Source organism: Dunckerocampus dactyliophorus, chromosome 15 (assembly GCF_027744805.1).
Source record: "Dunckerocampus dactyliophorus isolate RoL2022-P2 chromosome 15, RoL_Ddac_1.1, whole genome shotgun sequence".
Taxonomy (NCBI): domain Eukaryota; kingdom Metazoa; phylum Chordata; class Actinopteri; order Syngnathiformes; family Syngnathidae; genus Dunckerocampus; species Dunckerocampus dactyliophorus.
In genome coordinates, this window is record NC_072833.1 from 7,411,247 (window position 1) to 7,423,476 (window position 12,230).

A 12,230-nucleotide genomic window follows, 5' to 3' on the forward strand; every position below is an offset into this window, starting at 1 on the left:
AAATAAAACAAATGATTCCTTCTCCAAAATGAAGTGAATAGCACAAAATAAATAAACAAAAGCAAAAACTGCAATTGACTCTCATTCAAATCGTCTGTTCCCAAAGCCTTTGTAAACAATATTGCAATACAGCAATATCAACAATATGAACAACACAACAATAAAAAAATACACAGCTGTTTGTGAAAATTACCATAAGAGATGTGTAAAATATTGATCTTCTCATGCTAATATCAATCCGATACCAATACTACCCATGGTATTCATACTATCGATATTTGGATGGATTGTCCCCTTGTGTTAGCCAATCAGTGCTTTTGCTCTTTCGTCTTGTTGGTTCATTGAAAGTCTTTTTGGGTTTGTACAGCAACAGTTGATAGACAGTTTACACCCTACTGTGTCCCCTGAACATTTTTGTCTTTATTAGCAGTCCTTCTGAGCCAGGACAAGCAGTGATAACCTCCCCAAACCTTCCAGTGTGCCCCCATGCCACAATGCCGTGAGGCCTCAACATAATTTCCCAATTCTTCCGCTTCTCCGCTTCAGCTATTAATTTGTGAGTCTCCTTGCATAAGCTATTACGCAATGTGTTTTCCTGCACACTAATGGGTCTGGGGCTCGGTCTTGTCGGCGGGCCCCCCGCTTCCACTCTCCAGCCACATCAAACCCAAACAGGCCAACGGTCAGCTGGTTTAAGAGGGACCACCGCCGCCGCGGTGCGCACGTGTGCCGAAAGTTTTGGAGAAAACACGGACATGTGCAGATGGGAGAAAGCTGTTTGTCAGTTAATGCACAGCTTGAGTCCCCCTGATGGGGAATGTTGTCAGCCTTGGGATTGTTTGCTTTATTCTTCGGGAAACACAGCAGAAGAAAGCGGGATTCACGTGCCATCTGGTGTCTCAAACTGTTGCAAAAACTCATCGTAACCCCCACTCGGTGGCACTTTTTGTTGCTTCTTTCATTGATTTAAGTCAAAGAAATAAATACTAATACACACCAGATAGATGATAGATACTTCATTAATAATCTCCAAGAGAAATTCACGTTTCGAGGAGCTCTCCAAAAATCATAATAAAGTCATAATAAACAATCAAGGCAAGACAGGCAAGATAAGAAAAGAGAAATAGAGAGAATAAGAATACATAAATAAATAATACGCAACAGTTCACTTTCAATTTATAGTGCACTAATACATAATAAAAAATTCAAATAATACATAATAACAGTGATAATAATTATTAATAATAAGGCGTTGAAAAGCCGCATGGCGTGGGGGAGGAATGATCTGCGCAGTCTTTCGGTTGAGCAGGGCAGTGATAGTAATCTGCCACTGAAACTGCTCTTCTGTTGGGAGATGATGCTGCGCATGCTGTGTGTCATAAAGATCACATACTGTGCTCATATATTACAAATATGTTAATGTTTGCACACATTACAGTAAACCTCATATTTTACCATTGTACATTTGTCAAGATGGAGCCTGCGTGCCACCAGTGGTGCTAGTACCACAGTTTGAGAATTGACGGTGTCACGCTTAAATTTGTATTTTCATTTCTTGTCTTTTGACAATTTAATATCACAGAACTTTTTCCACCAAGCGCCGCCTTCAGAAACATTTAAGGAGGCAGGGAATACTTTCATATTCTTCACATTTGTGTTTATAAAAATCCTATTTAGGTCAAGCTGTGCTAAGCAGTTAGATATTGTTGACTGCAGACAAAATATAGGCCAATACATTTGTTTCAATTGTTTTTCCGTCAACAATTCAATGAGTTAATACATTTCCTGATTATCCAAATACTATATCCAGTGTTCCCTCGCTCTATCGCGGTTCACCTTTCACAGATTCGCTGTTTCCCATTTTTTTAGGCTTCTTTTTTTAATTATTATTACAGCGCTGTTACAGGTCGAGCCTGGCCCTTCAAGAAGAATTGCATTGTAGGAAGTTGGGTGTCTCTCTATTCCCTTTCTCGTCTGACTGCACTTCCTATTGTTTTCTGCGTCCTGATTGGCTGTAAGACCATTGTCAATCAATCTCCTTCGTGCTGCCCTGTCTCCTGTGTCATTGCTAGCTTGCTAGCTTGTAAATGAATCTGCGGTGCGAAGGAGGAGGACTGCAGCAATATGTTTTAACAAGGATCCAAAAACGCTACAGTACAGTGGAACAAAAAGGCACGGCCACGGGAGTGAAATACATGTGAGTGACTTCATAATTTCTTCTTGATCATAAAGGTTGATCACTAAAATTACATTTTTGAGAGCTTAAACAAGAGAGAAATGTGATCAAATGTTCATGCCTGTCTGAGAAAAGTGTATAAAGTGTATGGTGAGGGGTTTTACGGCCTTAAAACATATAATCATTATGATAATATATAATATTATATTTATAATAATATATTATAATAATATAAAAAATTAAATTGGCGACTTCGCGGATTTCACTTACTGCGGGCTATTTTGGGAACGTATCCCCCACGGTAAAAAGAGGGAACACTGGAGGGAACACTGGATATATTATATAGTCAATACTCCTTTTTTCCCATTGATTACATTTTCAAGTCCAATATAATTTATTTATTTATTTATTTTAAGTTTTCTAATCTACAACAAAAGTCAAATAAGGGGAACCATAATTGTATTTTTTTAATCTGACAATTTTTTAAATTTCATTTTAATTAATGTTAAGAATTATTCTTGACTGTCCAAATTGCAGCAAGTACTTTTTTTTTTTACATAGCAAAAATGTTCTTGTAATGTCTGAAATGTTTTTTTTTTCTGGGTGGTCCTAATTATTGCTTGTAATGTTCTGATGCAGGCTGATTTTAATGTTATTTCATATATACTGTATATATGATATGATATATATGTATACATGTATATATATATGTATATATATATACGTATATATATATATGTATACACGATATGTATTTATCGTCGGCCAGCAATGCGGCTCACAAATGGCCCCCGGGTCAGACTGAGAACACCCCTGCTGCCTAACAATGCATAATTCATTTCCTCCATTTCTTTTATGTGAGAAGTTGTTGCAATTCTGCATCAAAATAATAATAATCTCACACAGACTTGAAAACAGAGCCCAAACCTTGCAATATTAAGCAGCCCGTTTTCAAACACAAAAATAGCCCTCAGCTATGTTTGTCAGCATGTGACTGACCACCATCACGGTCATGTGCGCTACAGTAATAGTATTTGTTAGGTCTCCCACTCTTCACTTCATGCTGACTGTGACAGCTTTATTACAATGTTAAGCGATATTTCTAAATATTGTTGTCCTAATAAGGTCAATTATTTGTTTTCGTTTGCTGAAACACGATGGCCTCAGTCGGAGCTTTCAAGGCCACCCTGACAGTGGAAACGTGGAGCACAGCACAGCTGACACAACTTGTCAATCAAACATCAGTTGGTGCGGGGGACACACTGTGGGGTCCACCCAAAGTCAGTAGGTTAACCTGACAGGGCCTTAGTTGCTACGTCAAATGGTTCCTGAAAGAGAGCAGAAATTGCAACAAGCATGTCTGTACTGTTCACCACCCACAGAGGGCATAATTCCATGGTGTCTGCTACGATATGCTGTGATGTATTAACAAGTATTTTGCACATAATGGTCACAAAAGCCTCAAAAATAGCCCCAAGGAGGCCTATTTGCATAGTGATTTATGAGTGATTTGATGTATCAACAAGCATTCTTTGCTATTTTGTCTCAGTGACAGCATTTTTTAGTCTTTACACAAACTTTCTAAGGGCTTTTTGCAAAAAAAATAGCTGTACTGTTCCGCAGATCATCACCCCATCCCTTCCCATCTAGTCGTTACACATAATGTGAAACAGAGTGCACAAACAGGGATTTGTGTGACGGGCCGTCATGCGCCAGTTGTTCATACAAATTGTGTTGCAGCTGAGGAGAATGAGGAGATGCGTCCACGGGTGGGTGGATCGGTGTTGAGCCAAAGTGCTGTACTTTTCCACCACACGGCGGAACAATTCAAGAGGGCCTCTGGAAGGTTCTTAGCGCCCGTGTCTTATCAAGAGTTTTTTTCCTCTCTCTCTCTTCCTACTTGAGCTTTTGTCTGCTTAGCTAAAGAGGGGGTTGGGGGCACCAAGAAGCCCCCTGAGCAAGAATGCTATTGTTTCCTGTGCTTGCAGATGACACGCTTCTTAACAAGTGAGGTTGAACTCCCGCCTCTTGCAACTTGTTCGTCTCCACTTTCCTGTCAACACTAAATTTTTGGAAACAAAACGCTGACATTGCTTTCACATTAAACATCCCTAATGTCATTTTAAAACAAAAAGAACATCTGAGTTACGTACAAGGACATAACGACACTAGAATGTGAACCCTCCAACCTCTCTTGAACCGGTGGTCTCTGTTGAAAGGCAGAAAAAGGAACGCTGTTTGGGTGTGTGTGTGTTTGTGTGTGATAGGGGAGGTGGTGTTTTTTCATGACAGCAACAAGACCTCTGACAGTTGTCACTTTAGATGAATGTGTGCTTCTGGGAAAAAGAGAAAGGGAAGGGGGAATATGTATACAGTGTATTTTTACATACACAAGTGTAACAGAGTAGCAGTGCCATTTATCTCCACATGAGGGCGACATATCACCACATTTACACCACTGAACGGGGTTTCGCTCTACAGTGGTCACCAACCTTTTTGAGGCCAAGATCACTGGTCTAGGGCGTAAACCTAGCCAAGATGCGTGTCTTGTAAGGTTTTTGTATGTCATGCAAAATATACTTTATTTATTTAATTTGATTGTCGTTCTTGTAAATGTAAATGGTTAAATGGACTATTATGTATAATTACTAAATATTGTTATTTTGATAACCTAATGCAGTTATTTTCTTACTGACAAGCTGTAACCCAAATTGTTTTTCAACTCAAATATCTACCAATTATCTACCAACTACAGGTTTCCCGATATCTAGCAAACTTGATGAGATTTTTTGTTCAGAAAAAAACTCTTCTATAAATAAATTAATTACACGATAAATGAAAATGAAGTCAATAATTTTGCCGTCCTCCATATATTGCTTTGTGCATGTGTGTCGTGTGTTTTTGTGTTTCCTTTCCTGTTCCTCCAAACAGGCAGGAAGAGAGTTCACACTGCGCATTGGTTCAGCACCTACACGCTTCATAGAATAACAGAGAACCGAGTGAGACCTCCTGTCAGTCATACAGTGGCTTTGTCTCTGTGGGGGAGGCAGGGCCGCTAGCATACACACAGCAAAAGAGTGGAGCCTTGTGAACGAGCCAGTATGCCGAATTTATTCCAAAGTGGTAGCAACATAAAAGGCTACAAAATGAACTTGCCCACGTCAAACACGATCCAGTTTTCCCGTATGGGAAAAAATTACACATCGAATGCAGATGCTTTAATTCTGACAGTCAACACTCACTGAGATGTTTGGTCGACAAAGTAAACACAAACACAAAAGTAATTACAAAAGAAATACTACTCTTTAATACAGTTGAAAAGTCAGCATTTCAAGAAATGCTGCAAACATTTGACAGATAAATAAAAATACATGTCACAAATGCCAATTCCGCAACTTTACAAAATGAAAGATGACATATTGAAGGAAATATTGCATTATTGTGACATATTATTATTATTATATACTAACATAACAGTGGTTCATTTTGTCTTTAAAAAAATGTTGGGGTCGTTTACCATCAATTTGTGGGACATTAAACATTTCGAAACACGCCTGCATTGTTTTGCGACTCGGTTAAACGAAAATATTTGTTTGTCCAGTCATATCTTTTTCATTGTACTTTTCCTAAAATTAATGTTAAAATCTTGTGTGTCTTGTTCTCGTGGCACTCAATCTCGTGCATCGTCTCGTCCCTTGAGTTGGGTGTCTCGTGACACCCCTGTTATCAATCAATGTACTTCATATTTGATGTATTTAGTGACACTGTGCCTAATCACTCGTAGGTTCCTTCACCTTTTCACTCTGACATGCTGTTTTTATTATTATTATGTATTATTTTTACAGAACACGAGGTCCCAAGGAAGTAATGTTTACATAGAGCTCCCATCACATAGACATGAATCTGCTGCTTGTGACACGATATACTGTACACAGCAGCTGTAGCACAGTAGTACCTAACATATGCTGTCAGGCGAATGAGCGAATGACACATACATTCAGGTAATGTGTGCTGAGACTTCTGAACATGTGACATGTTAGGTGTGTTCAACTCACTCGTCTTAAGTTACGCCGAAGTGACAGAAGTGACGAATCCCTTTATGCTAAAACGGGGTCACATGTTTCACGTGTTGGTGGCGTTTTCACGGACAATCACATGTATGTTGCAGTTACCATATATTATTATACTAATATTATCTTTAAAAAGAAATGGGTCCAGCGTTGTAGTAAAATGGCTTTAACGACTTTAATGGCACACGCAAACAAGGTGCAACATGCATTATTCACAGCCACGCTATAGTATAACTCGCTAACAAAGAGCAAGTTGCAGAAAGCTTTTGAATGGGGACGGATTGTGCCGAGGTCAGCAACTGTAGCGCCAAGCAGCGGCGTTTGATGTGTATAACACACATACACTCAAACACACAACAAAGATGCCTTGTAGCCACAGCAGCTATGCGGACTAAAGCGAGTAATTACTGGAAACACATGGCATGTTACATCATGCTTGTTTGTGTTGTATATGTATTTATAATTAAGTCATTTATTATAAGCCACGGCACTGCATGCAGCATTTAAATGACATTATAAGTAACTGTACATAACAAGACTTGAACAAGACTGCAGGGAGTAGAATATTACAGTACCATAGAATGCTTCCTTTGGACAAACTGCAAATTTTTCTGTCATCATAAGGCTTTTGGAAAGTGGAGGAGAGGTCCTGCAGATCCAAAGCTACTTAGAATAGAATTTGCAGGTCAAATTGTGGCTAGAAAGATGGTGGAGCTGCTCTTAAATATAGCATATTACTCTCTGCACCTGTCATTCTGTGTTGCGGCATGATTACGTTGCCTTGCCTTTGCCTGTGTGTGTGTGTGTGTACGTGTGTGATATAACACTGGCAAGAGAGTATACTTGCAGTTTGACTGAAGTGGTCACACACGGGAAACAGGTTATAAAAGGATTTTTGTTTATTTTTTATTTTTTCAAAAGGATGACCTTGGTTTTTAGACTCCACGTTCAAAAGTGAGGTTTTTAATTACAGTACATATCGGTAACTCGCATGCACTCCCATGATTATACACCATCCTTTGGCAGCCTCCGCTGTATGAAGAGCTATCATTAAGAGCCACACACTGGCAGCTGACATGATAAAGAAAGTGTCTGCTTCTTTTTAGACCTTTTCCCAGGTAGCATTGACCTCTGAGCATACTGATTTTGTCACATGACTGTAAATTATGGCGCTCCTTTTGGCTTGTCCTCGAAATGCTTTGGAAGACACACAGGTATCCTCAAATTTATATCATCATTAAACAAATGGTCAATGACTTATGGGCAATTTGTTGCCAAGTCCCGGAGGTGCCCCTGCAAAGACGTTTTGCTTGATGGCGGCCATGTTTTTCAACCAATCTTGCGCATATTTTACAAACATGTGCTTGGAGCCAGCCAGTTGCTATGGATCAGGCGCAAGGACCCTTGCTGGGCTCAAAGCAGAGGGGGGGCACACCTGGAACGCCAGGTGTTGCCGATGAGCTCTCTGGAGGTGTCACAGGCTTATCAGCGGGCCTATCATCGAAACACCAACGAAGGAGGGTGCCCATCTGACAACTCTAATGAAGTTTGAAACCCTTTCCCCCACCTGCTCTTACCCAAGAATAGGGTGTGGGCGGAAGGAGGCGGGGAGCTGAACGACGACCCGGTCCAGCAGAGCAGTGTTTGGTCCCAGGTCAGGATCTCACTGCGTTGCAACACACACACAACAATGGACAGGCGAGAACAGAGAGGAAATAACACGGAGCAACTGAGAGGTCTGACGTTTTTGTGTTGCGAATGTTTCACTCACTTTTGAACACATATTGTTCTGAGAAGCCTAACTGTACTTAAGAGACCCCACCAACTAACCGGAATTACGTTCCTCCTCACCGAAATCCGACTAGAAGGCCACTCACAGAACAAAGTGGGGGGTAAGTCACCGTTGATACACTGCGGCTGAGGATGTCATACAACTTCATGTCTCTTTACCTTTTCCCCCACCTCTTGGAGCAAGTCGGGGGCATTCTCAAGTAATTTCTATATCCCCTTGGCTCTTCCTTGTGAATTTCTGTCAATAAGTGATCATGTGTGATGTCTTCTAGTCAGCAATTCCCTCTTCTGCATTGTCCATGCCTCCTTTTTTCTCATTTATGCCTCCTTTCTGCTCTTTCTGCATTCTCTTTCTGCAGCTGCGAGATAGCTGCAGAAGAGCCAGAAGATAGCCAGCCATCACACATCTATCCTTCCCTGCAAGGTCTCAGAAGCCTAACCATATAACCAGTGTCTATTTTATACCTGAGATGGCAAAACACATGCAATCATCCTCATATAAGCAGAAGGTAAGAAAGAACAGGTTATATGATAAAAGTCACGGAGGCATTAGGTTTAAAGAGATGTCCAGTATTTATGGGGTGTTCTGTAGCTGCCTCCAGCATTTCAAATCGTTCATTTGCGCTGCCAGCATCCTATAATAAAGAGGAAGTAATGAGAATAAGTGATGTCCATCCACTCAGCAAGCTGTGAGTGGGGTTCTGGTGAGAAAGATGGACACTCTGGCATTATCCCAAGTGGCCTTCCCCTTTGATGGTTGGCACCATGGAAACATACACCGATTTGTATGTCACGTTGTTCCGGGTGGAAAGCTCATAATTACCAGTGCATTGTGATTAGACCCAAGTCAGTATTATAAGACAGCAGGCTTCATTCTCACGTCGCTTTCAGCTAATGAAATCGACCCGTCTTTCTTCAAGGAGAATTTTAATTGATTTTCTTTTTCTCTTTTATGTTTGCTGTCAGCTAACAGGGCTTTCAGATCGTGATTGATTGTATGAATGCAAATGCTGCTTATGAAAGATCCAATCTGCAAACAAACAAGGATGAGCAGCTCCCAAATCAACATAAGGGGCACTTTATGAGTCCGTTTTCTCAACTAAATGGATTTATTCCAATGACTAACTTTTGAAATAGTCTGTTTGTCAAGGCAATCCCCTTGCCTTTCTACCCTGGTGCTATAGATTTTTTTCTAACATTGTGTAACCTACAGTATAACTAATGAGGCTGCGGCAGCTCTGCATGGGGGAAATGAAAAAGGCATCTTCAAGGACATTGGTGTTTAATTGCAGTGATGGTATCTTTAATGAAGCAAATCCTCCCTGAAAAGACCCCATTAAGTGCATAATGCAATGACATGCTATAAAGCAAGACTTGGGAATTGCATGGCGGTGCTCCTAATCGATCAGGTCATCTCTGCAGGGTTACATCACTTTGACTTGTAATAACCATTACCTATCACAGGGTTGAGGGGTTTGATCTGTGTATACAGTATATTGAAATGAATTACTATTAAGGGGAGCAGCGTCTCATACTGCAAATAAATGATCTACCACTTTGTGACGAGTATAAATGGAAGATTTTTTAAATAAACAAATTAGAAAAGAAAGGATGGACACAACCTAAGGACAGGGTGAGTACAATAGTGAGGTTGGAGTGTGAATAATGCTAATAGCTGACATTTTAGGGCAGGGGTCACCAACCCGTCAATCGTGAGCCACTCGTGAGGGAGGGAGTGGCAGAGGGCTGCAGCGATGTGCTTGCACACCCAACAGTAATTATTGCACGTTAATAGGGCTCAAAGTCTGCCTTTGCTACCTCACAGTTAAGGCACAAATATAACTCCATAGACGTGCACCTTGCCCGTGGCTCATTTGTCATTGCATCACTGCTGAAACAAACAAAAATTAAAAAAAAAAACAAAACAGCAAAAGGCACAAAAAAGGGAGGTGCATGGGGTGGGGAGTAGATCTTGTGCAGGTTCACGGCCGAGACCAGGGATCTTGGTCTCAAAAAGGTTGGTGGCCACTGTTCTAGGGGATAGAATGCAGAAATAACATTTTCTCGTCTGTCATAGTTATTCCCGCCTAATACAATTTCTGTGTGTTTATTGTTGAAATGACGTTTATAGGGGTCATTATCGAACCACTGCTGCGATGTACAGTATTGCATTAAAGGTCCCATAGTATACTATTTTTCAACAATTTTAGATATCACGCCAAGTTCAGCACGGTACGAATTACCTAGCGCAGGGGTGCCCAAAGTGCATCCCTGGGGCCATTTTCGGCCCGCAGATATTTTTTTAATTCTCCATCGGCATCCAATAGATCCATAATCTGTTCCAATACAAACTAAAACAATAAGTACAGATTTAGATGAGAGTTGCTTTAATATGTGCATTATGAGGCGTCACAAGATCTCGTGCCACAAGATCTTGCAAGATTAACGCGAACATGACAAGATTTCTCGTTCAGAAAAAACCTGCCTTGTGGGCACAATGCCTGGGACGGTAATAAATGAATGAATGAATCACACAGTAAGTTCAAAATGAGCTTGATAATTTTGCCGGCCTCAATTTACAGTATTGCCATGTGCATGCGTATCTGTTTGGCATGAACGGAGTGAGCCCTTTTGTCAGTCATGCAGTCTATTGTCTCGGTGGATGGATTGCAATATATCGTCATATATATTTTATATTTTATCATTGTGCTTTTCTTAAAAGTCATGTTAAAATATCATCTTGTGACACCCCTAGTACATTACATTTGTAAAAGTCATGTGGAATAACTACGTTAATTTTTTCTGTGTAGATTCCCAGTCAACTGGCCTCTTCTTGTTTGTTGAAGATGTATCACCTCGCTAGAGGACAGAAACAGGAGGCGGTTCCTTACATGGCTGGTTTGTCAGAGAAACTGAGAAAGATTTTTCTTCTAAACATAACATACCGATGCAACACCCTCAGACAAAAGCTGGTTCAACCCAAGGACAACATCCTGAGAAGCAAACTCAGCAATGTTGCTTATGCAGTGCAGTGTAGTGAGGAAGGCAATGATCTCTACATTGGAGAGACTAAGAAAACCCATGGCGCAACATCGGAAAGCAGTTTCTTTGGGTTCACAGTCGTCAGTTTATTTGGAACTCAAGAATAAGGGACATTTCTTTGAGGATGATATCCGATTCTGGATAGGAGGGCCGCTGGAAAGAGGGGTGAAAGAAACCATTTACATGAAACTAGAAAGGAAGTTTGTGCCATCACCTATCGTCTGCTCACAATGATGCCCTGACAGCTACTGTATTCCCCAAAGATTGTCTCATTCCACGGGAAGAGTGGCCACTAACGAGCTGTTTTGCTGCTAGGCAGGTGAACGACCTTTTGTTAACAACAACCTTATTGTGACCACTGACAAAAACATAAATAGGTAGACTCCACAATAAAAAATTTAAAACTGCCTTTAGAAATTTAGAAAAAAACTCTTGGATTATTGGTGAAACGTCTTCAACTAACAAGAAGATCGTTGCCTCGATTCAACCTTTGCGGAATAATGTGCGTCATGTAAATTTCCTTTTAATTGCATCAAATCATTCCAGTACGTACAGTATCATCACAAATGTCTATGTGCAGGTTGTGCAGCATACACACACACACACACACACACACACACACACACACAAAGAAATATGGTAATAACATCTTGAAAATGCAGCACGTCCAGCCCTGACTGCGACCCTACATCCCTTCTCACATATTGGATCAGACCATTTTAAGGGCACAGACAAGCCCCGGAGCAAAAATAGAGGAAATGACTTCGGAAGAGATGACGGGTCCTATCACTTTTGTGTTATGGAATGCAGGTCAGCACAATCTACCATACGTAATATCTGTGCCTGGCACATTTCTTCCATTTCAGCATCAAGATTCTTGTGACGTAGGATGAAAAGAGAGCTGTGTAAACCTCATTCCCTGCACAATGTAAGAAACCAGCGGGTCATTTAGGCTCATTATTTAGCCACATTTAATGGAATGTAATAAAAAAGATTTTTTTTTAACTCATTTTCAATAAGAAAATAATTTGTTGTACCAATTGCTGGTCATCTCAATTTAAAGTAACTGTTTTTAAAATTGTAGTTAATAAATTAAAAAAGCCCAAATGCCCTGAGCTTTTAGACACTGAGAAGGGCGCTGGAGTATACAG

At 40.5% G+C, this 12,230-nt stretch overlaps 1 protein-coding gene across 2 annotated transcripts in view; it reads left to right on the forward strand.

Moving 5' to 3' along the window:
- LOC129195027 (zinc finger protein 11-like) overlaps positions 1-12,230 on the forward strand; it is a 92,905-nt gene that overhangs the window by 50,893 nt on the left and 29,782 nt on the right. The window lies entirely within an intron of this gene.